This window comes from Triticum urartu, chromosome 3, assembly GCF_003073215.2.
Source record: "Triticum urartu cultivar G1812 chromosome 3, Tu2.1, whole genome shotgun sequence".
NCBI lineage: Eukaryota > Viridiplantae > Streptophyta > Magnoliopsida > Poales > Poaceae > Triticum > Triticum urartu.
In genome coordinates, this window is record NC_053024.1 from 42,301,427 (window position 1) to 42,320,854 (window position 19,428).

The 19,428-nt window shown below is 42.7% G+C and overlaps 1 long non-coding RNA gene and 1 pseudogene across 1 annotated transcript; both read right to left on the bottom strand.

The window, feature by feature from the left end:
- Positions 1-6,292: 6,292 nt before the first annotated feature.
- Positions 6,293-8,671, bottom strand: LOC125546604 (annotated as a pseudogene).
- Positions 8,672-11,449: 2,778 nt separating this feature from the next.
- Positions 11,450-18,443, bottom strand: LOC125547860. Its single transcript, XR_007300814.1, has 3 exons — positions 18,226-18,443; positions 11,985-12,440; positions 11,450-11,756 (listed from the first exon to the last, which is right to left on the bottom strand). It is a non-coding gene; the product is annotated as an uncharacterized LOC125547860 (long non-coding RNA).
- Between the last annotated feature and the right edge of the window lie 985 nt (positions 18,444-19,428).

The window sequence follows — 19,428 nt, forward strand, 5'->3', positions numbered from 1 at the left end:
GGCTGTCAGGGCCAGGCCCAGGCCCAGCACATGAACCTGAAGGCCCCCCCCCGCAGATGCCAAGGGCCCCACACCTGGAGGCCCGACGACCAAAGGACATAGCGGGGCCGGCCCAGGCCCAAAAGCCCCCGGCAGGCCCAAGGTAGGGGCAGACGACGCCAACCCTAGCGCGTCAGCCACCTCAGCCACCCGCTCCGCCGCCGCCGCCGCCATCAACGCCGTCGAGGGGAGGGCAGGGAGAGCAGGCCACTCCTCGGGCGTCACCGGAGCCACCGCGGGCACAGAACGCCAGGGAGATAGCGGGGACGCCAGCCGTGCCCCCCGAGCGCCCGAGTCCATTTGCGCCTCTGGCCTCCAGCATCGCACCGCTGTTGCCCGCGAACCGCCTCCACCCGGCGCAAAACGGCGGCGCCGGTCTCCCCAACCAGCCCCGCCTTGTGTCGCCGCCAGCACGAAATCGCCCAGCGTCACCCCCGTCGGAGAAGGAGCCAGCCGCGGTGAGGCAATCTCATCCTCCTCGTCGGACGCATCCTCCGACAAAGCACAGAACCGGCCACCCCGCACGACCCGCCCCAGGGGAGCGCGCCGGGGCAGGGGACGTCGGGGCACCACAGTGACCCCGCCGCACCAGCACCCATGACGTCGCCGCGGCAGCACCGCCGGGGGGAGCGGGATCGCCGCCCGCGTCGCCCCGCGCCGCCTCCAACGGCTCGCGCGTTTCAAAACCCATCGCACCCATACCTAGCTTTCTTAATCACAGAACATTGCAAAACCTTAAGAAAACTCATGACCTGTTCGCGAATCCTGGCTCCATAGTGCCGTCCGTGCCGTCGTGCCGCTACTCCGGCCGCAGGCGGCCAGTGAGACGACGTCCTACTCCTCCCCGTCCAGGTCGGCAAAGTTGCCGGCGTCGGGCCGCCCCTCCGGTGAGCTCTCAGAGGAGAGCAACCCGCCATGGCTGTCGGGGCACCGGCGTGCGTATCTGTGATATTCCCTGGCGGCCAAAAGAAGACGGGCTATGCAGTGAGGCGACTGAAGACAGTGGCCGCAAGTTTCAGTGCACACTGCAAGAGCTGTTCGATGACAACGACATGATCGTTATGTATCCGCCGAAGTCAGCGTACGTCTCTTGTTTGCGGTCGGTAGTTTCACGTGATGGCCGAGTGTGATGGAAAACTGCGAATCTTGCACAGCATCCAGCTGATGATCCAGGAACTACATGCATGCATGTGATAGACAAACATGTGTTATCGATTGAGAAACCAACCGTTCGTGAGTCGATTCCTCCATTTAAGCGTGAATTAATAATTAACATAGGCAGTGGATGATGAAATCAGTGTACTTTTTTTACGGGTGAAAATCAGTGTACTTTTATGCAAACGATTATGAGCTAGGGATGATGCTTCTGTGGTGCTTTTGAATTTGCTAATTGTTCTGTTCATACCTAGGTACACCATGGGATGTCTTCGTGATAACTGTTCTCCACATGCTTCTTTCAAGGAAGCACTTCTCAATGTGTCTCCGAAGGCTTGCTTCTTTGATTAATGGTCTGGATGGATGACTGGGTGCAACCAAAACATTGTCATGTCTCATGTGTACATAGCAGGTACTCTGTCCGAAATTTTAGAGCAATTGTATTTTGGGTTAAACTTTTATCATAAATTTCCAATTGTATATATTTTGTTACATATTAATGATATTTTATTAATTAAATATAGTATTATTATTTTCAAAAGTTTAACTTGTGCATTTTTTATCATGTTCTTAGAAAAAAATTAATATCTATAATACCAAATTTGTATCATTGGATCCATCGTAAAAAGTATTTACATATTTTATTAAAAATTTATTGCACATGTAGACATTTTATTCTACAACCTTTTGACTTTTATGAAAATTGATGTGCCTTATATTCTGGAATAGAGGAATTATTACACATGATGCATTTTAATTATGTATGCAGTCTATGGTTTTCACAACAATTGCCGAGATAAACTACTCTTCCCCGCACACGTAGTAACTTTGTAAATCATTGTTTTCTTTATTGCATCTTCTAACTAATCCATGTCTGGTTCTCTTTATGTTAACAAAACGAGATAGTTACATGTTTCCAAGTCAAAATATGTGTGGGTGCCAGTCGGATGCGCCATTGACAGAGGTGACAATTTAGGATCAGGGAGGCGAAGGTTGTCGGTAGAGGATCCTAACGGCAAGAAGAAGAAGAAGAAGAAGAAGAAGAAGAAGAAGAAGAAGAAGAAGAAGAAGAAGAAGAAGAAGAAGAAGAAGAAGAAGAAGAAGGAGGAGGAGAAGATAGAGAGTGGTTTATAACAATAAAAAAAGGGATCCCATAAAAAAAGTTGAAATGCTGCCCTAAATATATATGTTAGGCACTTTCTGTATATACTCCCGCTGCAACGCACGGGCAATTAGCTAGTGACTATATATGTCTTATGTATTTTTTCCATGCACCTTCCACACACCAAATAAGCCATCTCCAACCGGAAATAGGGGAAGGTTTATATCCCAAATGGGCTCAATTAATGCATGTGAACAAACCTTTCTTTTAAACCACTATTTTCATGGCGCATTACATATATAACATACTTTCTGCAAATGTTAGTACCTTGTCTCTCTTTTTTTGCGGGGAAATGTTAGTACCTTGTCACAGTCAGGCTAGATACATGAGATAAAATCTAGTACCAATCGACAGCTTATTCAGGTTTCTTTCCATTTTGGAATTCCATAGACAACTAAAAAGACAACCCACTGTAGAAATATGTACATATGACATTTTTGAAAGAGCGACAAGTTTTTTTTTAGAAAAGGAGGATGACTCCCGGCCTCTGCATTTGGGCGATGCGTATGGCCACTTTATTAATTATTCTCACAAGAGACTTTACAAAGTCAAACAACAGCAAGACTAAAGCCACCGTCTACGCAACAACTGTTGCTACACCTATCCAATTGATGAAGGGGTGCAGATAGTCTGGGCCTAATACCAAACAGACATTGCAGCCAAACCTAAACATCTAAGACCCGAGGTCCCAACCAGGACGCCTGTTTGGTATGGGGCACCTACCAGTCCGGTGCACTCCTCAACCAGGACGCCTGCTGGGTATGAGGCCACCACAGCCACCTGCCACCACTCCATCTTCAAAACTGTACTGTTGCATGTACCATGCCAGGTCTCTCTACCATCGACGCCACCAAGACGCCCGACATTGTCGTCCTCCTGCGCGATGGATCCCACAGCGAACTCCGAATCTGCACTGCGCCACGCCGTCAAGATCCGTCGCCATCAGTGTGTAGGATGAATCACCGCTCCACCAAAGAATCCGTCCTCTGGTCCCTCGATCATGTGTGTACCTCCAAGAATGACGCCCCCAAGGGAGAAACAACACTAGAGTGCCGCCGTCATCCGATCATTCGATCTAGGGTTTCCCCCGGAGGTGGCAGAGAGTGGCATTGAACTTCTCCACGGCGATGCCTTCAAGAAGGGAACGACGCAGATAGCGCCGCCACCGCCGGCCTTAGTAGACGCCGAAGGCAAGTTTTCACCCAGATCAGTTCAAAGGGATCCAACTCTCGTGCACGGGCCGCCGTCACCACCAGCACCACCAGGCAGAACCATGGAGCACTGGCAGATCAGCGAGCCGCCGGCACCACCGCATCCAGATCGCTGGCCACGCCGGGCCGCCGCCATCCCCGCGCCGTCCGGGTCAGAGTCGGAGCCGCCGACAGCGCACAGGGACCATTGCCACCTGCACACGCCGGAGCGCTGCCGAGAGCCCAGCGCCCGCCACCGCTTGCCGAGGGCCGCCGCCGCGCGCCCCGAGCGGACTCCCACGCACATCAGGAGAAATCACGAGCGTGAGCCCTGCCGTCGCCCCCAAGCCCGCGCCGGCGCGCCCCGCTTCTAGCGCGCCGCCAACAACCACCTTGATCCGCCCACGCCAGATCCAGCTAGTCGTGGGAGAAGAGATCCCGCCGCCGCCGCCGCCGACCTGGCTTTGCCCGGCGGCGCGCCCCGGCGGCGGCGAGGAGGAGAGGTCGGGGGAGGAACGAGGACGGGGCAGCGCTAGGGTTCCCACCGGTCGCCGCGCAGGGCGACACGGGAGGAGTTGGGGCGTGAAAATATATGGAAGGCGTTGGGAGAAGTGACATAAAGGAGTACTATAGACAGCTGCAGTCTAGACTTTCGTACATGTCCTTGTGTTCCTCAAGCAATGGAGATGGTGGCTGTGGTGGTTCATCTGAAGCTACAATCAACTTGGCATCAAGGGGTACAGTTGATTCGCTGGAGGCTGAGAGCCTGAGACTACCTGTGAGAAACAAGTTAAAAACACGAAGGGTTTAGAAATGAGATAGGCAGCTAAACCAGAAAGTTGATGCTTATATTTTGACATTGAGTAAGCTCACCTCAGAAACTGTTTCTCCCGTCTCTTTTGCACTTAACTGTGGGACACCAGATGCCTTCAGATTGCCCGTACCAGAAAGTGTATTAAGAGTCTCAAGTGACAAATCCTCCGTGGGTTCTTCTGAGTGGCAAGGTGCTAGTAGTTGTGCATCAAAAACAACATCCAAATTTACCTCATCAACCACGTTGTCCCTCTCTTTAACAAACATGTCTTTAGTTATGTCACTAGATATAAGAACATCATCCACTTTGGTGCTTCGCACGACAAAGACGCCGGGGTGCTGGAAATCTCTTGGAGAATTGTCCTGTTGTTCCAATGTTACATTGATACTACACTTGGATCGTGGTGACACGATGCCTCTTTCTGGCTGTGTGCAGTATGGCAGGAGACTAAATGTCTCGATGTTGAATGCCATATGAGCATTTGTCTCGTTTCTTAGCTCGAGTGAGCATGATACCTTCTTGTTAAGCTCATATGGAAATCGTAGCTCGAGCGGCTCAACCCCAAGCATGTCATCTTTTGAGTAAGGGTTTATCATCTATAAAATAAAGATCGAGATGCATGATCACCAAGACATATAAAGCCCACATGCCATTTCATATGTTATGGCCAAAGTTGAATGTATCCTCACAATGACACCTTTTCTAAAAAAAAATCCTCACAATGACAATTTCTTTACAAATCTTTCTATTTTGTAAGTAAACTGTTTGTTTGTGCTGCCATGAGAAGGCTTAAGTGTATTCTTTCATATGACCACATTTTGCTGATTTCAGCATACTATGTACAATAATACTGTTGTGGTGAAATTCCTTACAAATTTTTTTTGCGGGTGAAAATTCCTTACAAAAATTGATTGTGCAATTGAGAGGAGATAAGAAAGATAACAATAGTTGGACGTTGTACATTGTACAGTTTGACTACGTAGCTAGCTAGCAAAGCTAGGCATATCAAGTTGCCGTCTACCGGAAATTCCTAGGCTTGAGTGCATGACGACTTCCCAGAGTGGTCGAGCCCGTGCATTACAACGGGGAAAACAAATCCTTATATGTGCATAGTAGCCCGTCCATATTGTCACTTCTCTTCATCACCATCGTCGATGGTTGTTAGTCATCCACCAATTAACGACGACCATGATCAATCTCAAGGTGAGCTTGGTCATCACACTTTAACACGCTGTTTTTGCCAGCCCCTCCCTTTGTCACATTGTCAACCAGTTCAAGATGAATGTGGTCAATTCCATGGTGATGAGTTTGGTCATCGCACTGTAGCATGTCGTTCCCGCGAGCACCTCGCTATACTAACTTATAATTTCATGGACAATGATGGTGTTCGCTGCGGTCAGGAGAGTAATAGAGGACAGGTGGAGGCTGCGCCATGCGTGCATCAGCAGAAGCACATGGACCACATATCCAAACCAATGCTAGATGCAAATGCGCTTGTATATTTCACTTAACATACAATCTTTCCCTAATAATAAACATATTTGAAAGTCTAGGCCCTACGGAATACAAAAACACAAAAATCATAAAGAAGAAACGTTACTCCCTTTAATTAATTTCCAGCACATTATTTTTGCGTCCCTGCCTGTCTTCATCGGTTGTGGGCTGCCGTTTGTGAGGCTGCCAGCAAGGTCTACGATGGGGCTGAGGCCCGGGCGAGTCACAAAGATCGTTTTAAGGAATTTTAGCGAAACTTTTAGTGTGCACGTACAATTAGAATTATATTTTAGTACCACCTCGCGTATATGTTTTATATTCAATCTGAAAGCGTAAATTCACGGGAAGAAGCGTATTGTGACGATGAATCCACAGAGTCAATCCGTACTTTATTATTAGGAAAATATATATATAACTAATTTAGCTTACATGGCCGAGCTAAGATTCACTAGCGCCGTCGATTATCTCATTCACACTTTCCATTTTCTTGATATCTTCCATTATTTCCCATATAAAAGGTCTGCCGTAGGGGTTTTTTGACCGGCAAAGTAGACCTATATCAATGCACTTATTTACTTGTTGGTAACACAAAGCTGATCCCTTCGTTGATTTACTCCATCTATGCCTTCATCTCCTAAGTACCTGCCATTTCACAAAGACAACTACGATGATGCCAACATATATGCATGTCCTCAAATCTATGTATTTTCTAGAAAGAGCATGCTCAGTGCTTAAGTAACTCAGTAAACGTCTATGAACCGCTTGCCTACCTACAATTAACGTGGTGCTATGCTGAGAGGAATCTCCATGGCACTACAATTTGCAGGCTAATTAAGGAAGGAGGTCCTATCTGACCGCCACACATATTCACATAGTTTGTTGTTTAGTGAGGATGCCAATCTATGATGTATAGCCTGTACTGGAAGCTCGTGACATGGAGTCTGAGTTGAACACTACACATGTTTGTATTCTTGGTTTGACTTGTAGAGGAGGATACAATCGGACGTAGATAAAACGATCAGATTGTGTCCTCTACAAGCCAAGCCAAGAATACTCGATGTGATAAAGTAGGAATGCAATTTTTCTACAACTAGTTGATTCGCACCCAATGGGGCACATGGAGTTTCCGAGTTTAAAAAAAAATCTAGAAAATGCATGCATTGAATTTTATGATAGAACATAATTTATGCGCATGGATTTTTTATTTAGTAATAGTTACAGTTATAATTTTTCATCTAAAAGAATATGGTTGTAATTTTTGACACTATATGGGTTTCTATTTCTTGATCCAATTGTTGGTGTTTTCTTCTATCAATGACAATGGGGGAAGAGACACAAATACTGAGAAGCCTCCACACATCTACGGTATCTTTTTTTTTTGTTATGCCTCCTCTTAGCTCTGCTCGTAGTGTTCTTGTGACCAACTGGTATACAAGTATTGTGATTATCTAACTCTTCAACAATCTGAGTAATATCCTCATTCTCTGAATCAGAGCTTACATTGATGTCAGTTTAGCAAACTGAAAGGAGTATTATTTAAATATGACATGCCTTCATTTATTCATACTATAGTATGCATAATAATAAAACATAGAAAAGATAATGACAAGCAAATGCAGAACCGTGACATAAATATTTCTAAAAGGGACCATATCCATGTTGAGAGAAAACACTTACATCATTTTTATTATCGGGAATGCCCTTTTGTCCGGTCACTAGTTCGACAATAATAACGCCCAAACTGTACATGTCCGACTTCAATGACATCTTGCCATCAAATTGGTATTCCGGAGCACAGTATCCTCTGCATAATAGTACAAAAAATTGTTTCTAATTTAAGCAAGTAGAAGCCAGGGAAAGGAATTGGCTTGCTTGATGCAGAGCTTATACTCATGGTTTGTGAGTTTTCCTCAAGTCTTGAAAGGCCGAAATCGGAAATTTTTGGTACCATTTGATCATCTAGTAGTATATTGGCCGGTTTAAGATCCATATGAATTATACCATTTTCCTTGTGAAGGTGATGCAATCCTTCACAGATTCCTTTAATTATGGCATACCATATGTTCCATTCAAGTCCCCTCAATTCATCTGCAGAATAAAACTTCCAACATTCGATTTGAGCCTGATAAAAATTATGCGCCAAAACACAATATTTTTATTGGTCCAGTCTAGTTGCCACATGCTAATACTTGAAATGTTGAAGCGGAACATATGTATGAACTAAGAAATAAGAAGGATAAGATTTACATAATACATAGTATTGTCTTACCCGTAATATATTTATCAAGGCTTCCATTGTTGATATACTCAAAACAGAGCAATCGTTGTCTTAACTCAGCAAAAATATATTCTGCTGATCCGCTAATTTGTATGGCTTTATGCTCCGTATTAGAACAGAACCCAAGAAACCGTACTGCATTTTTATGGTTAACCTTCATCAAGCTGGTAACCTCGCGACGAAATAGCTTCTCGTCAATTGTGTGAGTGTTCATAATTTTCTTTACAGCGACATTCCCATTTCCGAGCACACCCTGTTGGGTTAACGTTTGAAGGCCCAGTAAATTATTGAGGAAATAATTCACAGCCCACTCAGATTTGCAGAAATACTTTATGCAACTTTAGATATCATGCCATAATTTTTCTCTAAACAGTAAATTTTACCTTGTAAACCATTCCAAACCCACCCTCGCCTATTTGCCGCTCTTTGGAGAAATTGTCTGTGATGTTCTCTAAAAGTGCTAAGCATAGATCCGTTGGCTTCATGTTTCCGTCGAGTATTTCCTTCAGGACATTAGGTTGCATATGTCTAGCGTCCATTCTAAATACAAAGTACCTTTTCGAAGTTAAGAGGGGGAAAAGTTATTTTGCATGGGGCAATTAACAAGTGTCTTGGGCATATATTTGAAGTTCATACCTTTTGAAGGCAGAGCACGACCCAAAAGTGATATGAGGTGCAAAATGAAGTGATCAAAACCTGCATTAATTTGGACGTGGAAATTTTCTTAAGAGGTAGACTAAACATATAGAGGAAACAAATATGCTTGTAAAATTAAGACGACCGTCGAAAAAAAGGCTGACTACATATGAAGCAAAACACTTATGTGGAGTTAAACAATATGAAGGTTGCATCTTTGGTTGTGTGCATCACAATGATGCAGAGGCAAGGGCTTTTAACCTCCTTTCCGGAAAAAAGAAATGAAGATCACATCCTTCTTTTTATGCGAGGGAATATAAAGGCCATAATCACATATACTAAGGTGATATTCCATAGATCCGGAGAAGCAAACCAGAATGATATTAGGCTCATAGGCCAAAGCAAAAGTACATTGACATACCAGTTAGCTAGCCAAGGAGAGCCTGTGGCTGGGAACGGATGGAGTGGAGCTTCGAGGAACGGAATGAAACAAACTCTCAAGTCCGACTTCCTTCTTTATATATGTTCTTGGTGGTTGGGATCGAAGACCTGCAAAGTCTACTCTGCACCCCCACGTTATATTGGATTACTTTGATGACAACAAACCGGTTTGCGTGTAGCAAAGACTTCCATTTTCTTGATCCAGCTGCCAGCTCACTGCCTGCCATATACAAAAAGACGTCCAACATTCTTTATCACAGACAACCTATGCAACTCCCATTGATAAAAATGTGGTAGATGGCTTTCATTATCATCCGCAACACTTACACGGAAGATGGCCTGGTGAAAAAAATTTGGCATTTCCGTCATATATTTTTCAGACGCGCTATAGCTTAGATATATTTGGAATGTTGCTCAATGAGCGTTTGATTTGTCTATGGCGCCTACCAGTTTAGGTGTTGAGATACTAGCTTGCTTTTCCGGAATGCGGAAAAGGCTTGTTGCAGCTGACATTGCTGGTACTGTTTGGACGATCAGGAAAGCATACTCAACAATGCATGCTTTCAGAGGGGGTCTTTCCTGGCGATCCCACTTCTTTGATTTACTAACTTGTCATTTAAATTTATTGATGAATGTGCTGGTTTGCAGAAGGAAAATGAGCTGAAGCTTCTGCGACACCGATCTAGAAGACTCGCCGCGGTAGCCACCAGGGTGTTCAATAGATCAGAAGATGGATGCTAGCTGGGTACACGTATGATTTATTTATTGCTTGGAGAAAATTGTACGTGTAGCTAATATTCTGCGTCGCTGGTGGACATGTTTGTTGGCATAACAGAAGTGTGTGCAGTGTCCTGCTAAGACATGTTTATGCTGTTGTTATGTTTGTAATCTTGGAGACATAATTTTGTCTTTCCATTTTGCTTTGCTATTTTGAGACCTTCCCTTGTAAGCGGAAATTGGCAATGGCTCCTAGGTGCATATGCACCCATTGTCTAAATACACATTTTGAGAAGTTGGAAAATTCCGAACAAAAATCCTGCGTGTATATCCGGACATTCTATGTGTGTGCACAAAGTTTTCGGTGAAAAATGAGGTTTTTTGTGGCTTGTCTAAAAAAGACAATTTCTGATGCTTCATTACAACTATTCATTTTGCATTTCTTTATCTTTTTTAAGCAAGCCACAAAAAATGTTGTTTTTCACCGAAACTTTGTGCATGCACATAGAATGTCCGGATATACCCGTAGGGTTTTTGTTCCGTATTTTTCAACTTTTCAAAATGTGTATTTAGACAATGTGTGCATATGCACCTAGGAGCCAAAACACCAAGAGCCTACTATATTTTTGAAAAGGAAGATCATAATATATGATTTATTCAATGAAATCAGGGCAAAGATCCCTCTCATAAAAGGAAAAACATTGGGTTAGGTAGGAATCATTTGAGATATCATCAAAGGTTCTTAACTACCGACAGGATGTCATGACAGCTGGCTCCGTATTATAGAAGAAAAAAATGTTTCGTTGACTAAGTTGCCCAATCTCTGGCTCTTTTTGCTGCCAATCATTGTATACATCCCACAAATGCTTGCTCTGTCTAACATAAGCGTTGGTTCTATAAAACAAGTTGCTAGTTAAATGTTATACCTTAAACATCTTGACCTCTAACCTACTCTATCCTAAGCTAGAAGCGCCATATGAAAGCTACAGTAAACAACCTGCAAATGGTATCAAAGTAACATGCGACTGGCTAGCGAGACACCCGATTAAAAGGAAGACTTCATATAAAAGAAATCACGACTTTCAATATACACAGTATAGCTGTTCATCTTTAAAGCTTCAGTATATTCCCATGGATCTACTGTGCATTTGTAGCATGCATGATAGCACCCAAATGTGCTTATAGTATTAGAACTCTTCTTAGTAAGAACTAAGATGTTGAGAATCCCAGCGTGGTGCCCACCAGGAAGGTGGGTTCCACCTTCTGTGGATACCGAGCTAACAGGCTAGACTTTTGGGGGGAGATCAAGGGTCCAAGGTCTTTCATAAGTCGGTGTTGCTCTCCGGTTGCGCCTGGTGACGCAGATGGATCGGAACGCTGGTGTTAGCAGACTCGAGATTGCATAACAAACCCCAAGATAAACATATGGTCTCGTGATAGCCAACACCTCCAAAGTAAATCCAAACCTAGAACAACATGGAACTGAACACCGAGTGTGGTACATAAAGATAACGTCTTCAAGAGGAAATCACTACTCATATGTAATGTTGCAAGGTCTATCTAAGAAAACCACATAAATTTAATTAATACAATGTTTAATCAATTGAGTTTTAAGTTTCATTCCATTTCGGAATTTTACATGACACACTACGGAAACTGTCTTTAGTGTGTCTATAAATGACATGGATGGTACTAAAGACAGCTGCTGTCTAGACTTTCGTACATGCCATTATCTTCTTGCGGTATAAGAGACGGTGCGCCTGAAGAAACTGTCAAATCCACCACCTTGGTTACTAGGGTTTCAGCCGACTCATGGGAGAGTGAGAGTACCTGCCGGGAATAATTTGAGTTACAAAGGGCTTAGGTGTGAGATGTGAAGTTAGTGGGAAGTTGATGCAACCTAACTAAAGTTGCTGCAATTAAGGAAATTTTAAAATAAGGATATTTTAGTGTGGAGATAGAATGATAATATACAAGCACATAAAGCTTTGAATGGATCAAAACGTATGGCGTTAGTACACAAATGAGTTCTTATATTTGGATATTGAGTAAACTCACCTCAGGAACTGTATGTGTTGGACCAGTATGTAGTACACCTAACGGTGGCATATCAGTCCGCAGTAGTGCATCAAAAACAACATCCACATTTACCTCATCAACCACATTACCATCCTCTTTAATGAACATGTCTTTGGTTAAATCCTCAGAACAAAGAAGCTCATCCACTTTGGTGCTTCGCATGATAAATTTGCATGCATGTTGGATATCTCTTGGAGACGTGTCATGTGGTTTCAATGTTACGTTAACACTACACTTGGATCGTGGTGACACGACGCCTTTTCCTGGTTCTGTGCAGTATGGAAGGGGACTCATCATCTCGATATTGAATGCCTTATAAGCATTTGTCTCGTTTGTCAGTTCAAGTGAGCATGATATCTTCTTGTTAAGGTCATAGGGAAAACGCAGCTCGAGCGGCTCAACCACAAGCATGCCATCGTCCAAATAAGGGCTTAACTGTAAGAAAAGATATGAATCATTATCTTGATTTATATTCCCTACCTACCAGACACTAGTAGAAAACATGGCTTTGGTCCAGGCAGGACAAGCCCATTAATCCCGGTTCACACACGAACCGGGACCAATGGGGGCATAGGTCCCGGTTCATGAGGCCAGGGCGCGGGCTGGGCCTCGGGGGCCATTGGTTTCGGTTCGTCTGAGAACATTGGTCCCGGTTCCAGAAACAAACCGGGACCAATGGACCTTGCTCCTGGCCCACCACCATTAGTCCTGGTTGATGTCTGGAACCGGGACCAAAGGTGTTTTTTCCCAAACAAAACTAAAACAAACTATAATATTCTACAATAGCAAAACGAATCAACTAAAAAGCTTTAATAAAACTCTAATTGGAAAAGGAATCAACTAAAAATAATCAATAAAACATAAAATTTATGCAACTTAAATTAGATAAAATTTATGCAACTAAAATGAAAACCTTTGTAACAGATGAGTTTTCGTCCGAAACCCTGATACTTCGAAAGAGATTGTCCATTTTGTACACGAAGTGCATCCAGTTTTTGCCGTAACCCTCTCAACTTTTTAGCACATGCTATGTGGGTGAAATGATGATACCATGCCAACTTTCAACCTTTTCAGAGTTCATTTGAAGTGCTTTTGAATTTCAGGGTCATATAGCTCAAAACAAATCAGTAAATGCATGAAAAATAACAAATGAAGTCAGAAAGGGTTGAAAATTGATGATGTGCCTTTGAATGGTGCATTTTGAACACATAAAAAGTCTGCAGTTCTAATAAGTTCAAAAAAATAAAATCCCTTTGTAACAGATGATTTTTCGTCCGAAACCCTGATACTTCGAAAGGGATTGTCCGTTTTATATACACGAAGTGCATCCAGTTTTTGCCGTAACCCTCTCAACTTTTTAGCACATCCTATGTGGGTGAAATGATAATACCATGCCAACTTTCAACCTCTTCAGAGTTCATCTGAAGTACTTTTGAATTTCAGGGTCATTTAGCTCAAATAATGAACTAATATAAAAAAGAATGATTTGAAAAACTTTTATGAAACTCTAATATAAAAAATAATAAACTAAAAGAATGAACTAGAAAACTTTAATGAAACTCTAGTAGAAAAAAGAATGAACTAGAAAACTTTAATGAAACTCTAATAGAAAAAGTATTATTGAAACTAAAATTATATAAAATTTATGCAACTAAAATTATCAAAGTATTTGTTGTTCAAAACATTATAAGCAAAAAGAATTTTCATAAAATAAATAAAAAAAGCAAAAGAAAAAATAAAATAAATAAGTAGAAACAAAATAAACTTTAATAAATAAGTAGACACAAAATAAAATAAAATAAAACTTAATAAAATAAGAAAATTTTAATAAAATAAATAAAAATAGCAACAGTAAAAAAGAAAACAAAAAACTGGGAAAAAATAAAGTGCCATCTACTGGGCCACCACGGCCTGAATACGACTAGGAACCCAGCTAGTTGGGTCAGGATTCATGCCCGCAGAAGGCCCAGCAGGCCCACAGGCATAGCAGTGTGAGATTAGGCCCACAGGCCTGCAATTCAGAGGAGTTCGAGAGAGATGGCAGGGCGGCGCTTATAAACAGGTGCGGCAGCTCCTCAGGTAGCGAGGTGGGACTAAACATCCCACCCCACCGCGGCTTTGGCAGGCGCAGGCCATTGGTCTCGGTTGGTGCCACGAACCGGGACCAATGCCCCCTTTGGTCCCGGTTTGTGACACCAACCGAGACTAAAAGGGGGCATTGGTCCCGGTTGGTGGCATCAACCGGGACCAAAGGTCTCTGTTTCTCGCCCTTTGGGCTGCTGAAAAGAGACCTTTGGTCGCGGTTGATGGCACCAACCGGGACTAAAGGGCGGCATTGGTCCCGGTTGCTGCCACGAACCGGAGCCAATGCTTCATGTATATATGGCAACCACTTAGAAAATTTCAGTTTTCGTCTAGCAGTTGCCCCCGACGACGCGCGCGTAGGACCTCCTCGACACCGCCAGGCTGCCAGACGCCATCGCCGTTGCCCCCGCCCCGGAGCCCACGCCTCGCGCCGTCGCCGTCCGCCGCCCACGACGACGTTGTCCATCGCCCACGCCGCCGCCGTCGCCCGTGCCCCTGCCCCCGGCCCGCGCGCCCCCGCACGCCGTCGCCGTCCGCCGCCCACGCCCTCGCCGACCGGCCCCGTTGTGAGCCGCCGCCGCCGCCCCGGCTCTCTTTTTTTCATTTTTTCTCATATATGTATTTTTTACTAAATTTTCTATTTGAACATTTCTTTAAAAAAACTAAGCAATACTATTTTTTTGAACATTCTCTGATTTAGATTAGTGAATTAGATGTTAGGTTAGTGTGCATTTTAGATTAGTTGAATTAGATGTTTTTCAGTAAGTGTTTAATAGAATTAGTTAGAAAAATAATAGAACTAGTTAAACTAGTTTATTTTTAGTAAGTACTACTTTATTTTATTTATAGTAAGTGCTTAGTAGTTGAACTAGTTGATTTAATAAAACTACTTTATTTTACTATAGAAGTAGTTTATTTTTAGTAAGTACTACTTTATTTTATTTATAGTAAGTGCTTAGTAGTTGAACTAGTTGATTTAATAAAACTACTTTATTTTACTATAAAAATAGTTTTTAGTAATAAGAAAATTAATAGAACTAGTTTATTTTTTTAGTTAAAGCAATTATTCCCGCATCGACGTCGACAATGCCTATCTCGCATCCTTGTCATCGACTCGGCGGAGGAGGCCTGCTTGATTAGAGGGGCCATGTCCGGGAGTGGGCTCCGCCGGGCTGGTATTGGGAGGTGCTATCTTTCAGGGGCGTAGCTTGGTGAGGAGCCAGCCCGTCGTTGACCCGAACCTTGTTTGGTGGCGGTCGCGTGGGCCAGTGACGGTGCCGAAGCTTTCGGACACCGCGGAGGTGGTACGTCAGCGAGGAGGACGAGCACGTCCGTCGCTACATGGTTGCGTTGGAGGGCAGGTTCGACAATACCTGGCAGGTTCTTCAGGGATCTCACTGCAGCTATGATCTTGTGATGGTTCCTTCTGTTTGGGTGTCAACCGCCCCCGCCGATACCCGTCGGCCGCTACGGTTCTAGCTGTATTAGCGATGCTATATGTATGATACTATTCGAGGTGTATTAGTGATAATATTCGATGATGTACGGACGCAAGAGATGATGTAGTTTTGCTTATTGGATGCATGCTAATTTGAATACTAATTTATTTTATAATTTGGTTTTTCTTATTGAATTATCAAATTGGAAAACTACTCCTACTTTGAATGCTAAAATTAAACGCTCGAAATGTCCTTTTTAGAAAGATAATTAAACGATATTTCAGGTTGACTTTAAGTATGTCGAGGCTCCACCATATATGAGAGAGGACGAAGAAGCCTGACTGTTTTCGTGGGGATCGTTTCTCCTTCTTCTCCGGGTGCTAAACCTTTGTTATGCACTAGGGGAAGAAGGAGTAACGACCATCACCGACGGTCACAAATGTCAGAGAGGAATCAGTGAGGGAGAGTCTCCACCATATAGACTCGGTAGACCGATAGTCAACCCGTGATGAATAATAATGATCTATTTTAATTTCTATAGTACATATATTGAATTGTACAAGTTTAATATTTGAATTATGAACATAGGAAATGTCGTCATCAGACGATGAAAAGTCTCCCGGGGAGTGCAGCTGGTGCAACGACGACCGAGGTCTGTGCGACAGGCCTCACCTAGACGAAGATCGGCGCTTCAGCATTAAGCTCCAGGAGACCTTCGATGTTGAAACGGCACGCAACGACGAAAAGTGTTTTTTTCGTAATTAAGCATGACCTCAACTATTTCAACGTGTAATTTTTATCTTTTACAATTCGAGTAGCTTATCCCATGCCATGCAAGACGCTATGTCTTGGAGAGGATGGATTTTGAAGACCATGAAAATTTTGAAACAAAGAAAATTCACCTAAGGACCCATCATGATGTGGATTTTGAAGTAAATTTGTATAATTCCGAGAGCGTAACCTATTTTGGTTGCAAAAATTGGGAAGCACTTTGCAAGATGTATGGTTTTTATGAGGGTATGCTTGTCATCATGGATCTTGGTGATCCTGACATCGACCAAGACAATATGACATTTGGGTCCTTGTTGATACGCTTCCAATTCTACCGCTATGTGAGTTTCTCAAACATAGTTATTAACTAATTTATATTGTTCATTTCAAAATAGTTGACAGCTTATTTTCATTGTTCAAACAATGTGCGGAACATGGTAGACAGAACCTACTACACCGATGGCTCTGAGTTAACTTATCAGGAGAAAAATCATCTGATCGCATTTTGTACTGATCTTAAGAATTACAATATCTATAATAAAACTCCTCCACATTATGGTCAATACGTGCCACTAGTGCACGTGTTGAACTACGGTAACATCCATGGAGATGCCATGGTAAGATTTTTTACTATTATGACATCCATGCATCTTTTGCATAAATTCTTTTAAAACTTAACTACATTGCTAACTACGAAGTTATTACTATGTTTTTCAATAAAAAATCCCGGATGATTGTGTGCCTCATCTGATGTATCAGAATGGTCACCTTGATGTTTTGAACATACATCCAGGTCATCCTACGAATCTCACCTGTCCATATCGGATTTCTAAAAGAAGTGGAGACATGGAAATCACAGAATGGAAAAAATGTATGGACAGTCGTAAAGAGGTACTTGGAAGCAAAAGGAAGCGAAGCGCAAGAATTGGAGACAGGATGATCTCCATTCTCCATAATGGAGAGTCAGGGCCTATATTGTTTTATGCTATTTTACTTTAAAGAGGGTATTTAGGTCCTACCTAATACTGATGATCATGTGCTAAGAACAATTAAGTTGGATTGGTTCGATGACTATGAGGATGATGATCGTATGACTTGTTATTAATAACGAGTAGAAGTTGTATGATGATAATTAGTAGGACTTGTTATTATGATGAAGCATGATGCGAGCATGAAGAGTTTTTATATATCAGTGCGTGAAATGAACATGGATTGGTTTGAAGTGAAGGCAACATGTGGTGCATTTCGAAAGTAGTACTAATCCAAACTTGATCAAGTTATGATATTAGTATTATTTTCGACATGCACCACACATGTTGCCTTCACTACAATTTAAGCCATGTTTAGGCATAGTAGTAGCATTGGTAAACCAAACACGGAGATAAGAGAGAACACTTCTCTCTATTAGCTAGCTAACACCCTAAATTAACCCCCCAAACCCCCTAAACCACCCTCTTTCAAAAACACCTCAGCTCCTGCCAGCTGCTGACGCATGGATGCCTTTTGGTCCCGGTTGGTGCTACCAACCGGGACCAAAGGCCTTCCTGCCTGGGCTCGCCGCAGCGGCACGTGGAGGCCCATCTATCCCGGTTGGTGTAAGAACCGGGACTAAAGGTATAGGGCTTTAGTACCGACCCTTTAGTCCTGGTTCCCCAACCGGGACAAATGGGCCCTATGAACCGGGACTATATGTCATATGTTGTGATCAATGCTACCTCAAGCTTACAACATCATGAAAATTAGTTATTCTTTCTTGTTTGGCTTTGATCCAATTTGCACCATTTTTGTAAATCATGGTTGTCCACATATTGTGATGGAGAGGTAGAATACTTTCCTTTTTAATATTTAAGAATTCTTGGCACAGAATAATAGGGTGGAAGTACTAGTCTAAGCTAAGAGGTATCTTGAGGAGATTACTAGCTTACTTGTCAATTGTAGATTCACTAACATCCTTGAGTTTCCCATTCTTACATCCCATTTCGTTTATATCGCCAATTATTTCCCATATAAAAGGTCGCCCATAGGGGTCTTTTGCTTGGCAAAGGAGAGCTATGTCAATGCACTTCGAAACTTGTTGATAACACAAGGGTGTTCTATTTCCTGATTTGTTCCATCTGTGTATCCACCTTCTAAGTACCTGTCATTTCACAAAGATAGTCTATGATAACATGGATACACAATGCAAAATTATATATGTGCCTAGCGAATATATACATAGCCAACACTGCTAATTCTCAAATAAATACTTAAAATTTGAAGGAACCAACTATCTCTAACTTCCACTTATCTCTTTAAAACCCGCTCTCTCTCTCTCTCTCTCACACACACACACACACACTTGCCAACACCTCCTTCTCCCTCTACCTTTGCAAGCTGCATCTGCGGTGCAGGCACATAACATGTATTAAAGGTAACCCCCTCGCCCGGTTCGAAAGGTGTCACACCCAGAGAATCTGTTTATTACCTTTAATACATGTTCTTGTATTGAATTAAAACTGCTCAAGATTTTACTTACTGTATATATTCATGACTAATGTTACATTTATATACAATTAACACTTCTCAACATTCTGAGCTAGCTTGTGCAAACGCATAACTGATGACTAGTGTTATTTAAACTAGATATGTGGAGAGTAAGCTAATTAGCAGTACAATGACAGAATACAACTGTGTGTAATGCAAAATTTTGGCACATATTTCTGAAAATTGACAACCTATACGGCCGGGGATAAAACGTCTTACATCATTTTTGTTAGAGAGAAGTGCATATTACACCCCCCAACTCTAGCCCTAGTCTAATATACACCCCTTAACTCCAATACCGTCTAAAATACACCCCCAACTCTCAAAACCGGCTAGAATTCAACCCTCCCCTCCCTGTTGACCGGTTTTGACCCAGTTTGACCGGTTTTGACTGAGTGAACAGTAAAAATAAAAAAATTTAAAACAAAAAAAATATTTTTTTGACAAAATTCAAAAAGTTCCAAGTTTTTTCTCCGCGTGAACAGTAAATTCAAAAAAAAATCACCTTTTCAGCATGTTTGGACACCTGAGTAAATTTGAGATGTCCGTAAATTCGAAAAAAAATTCAAAATTTTCAGCATTGTGAACAGTAATTCGGGAAAAAA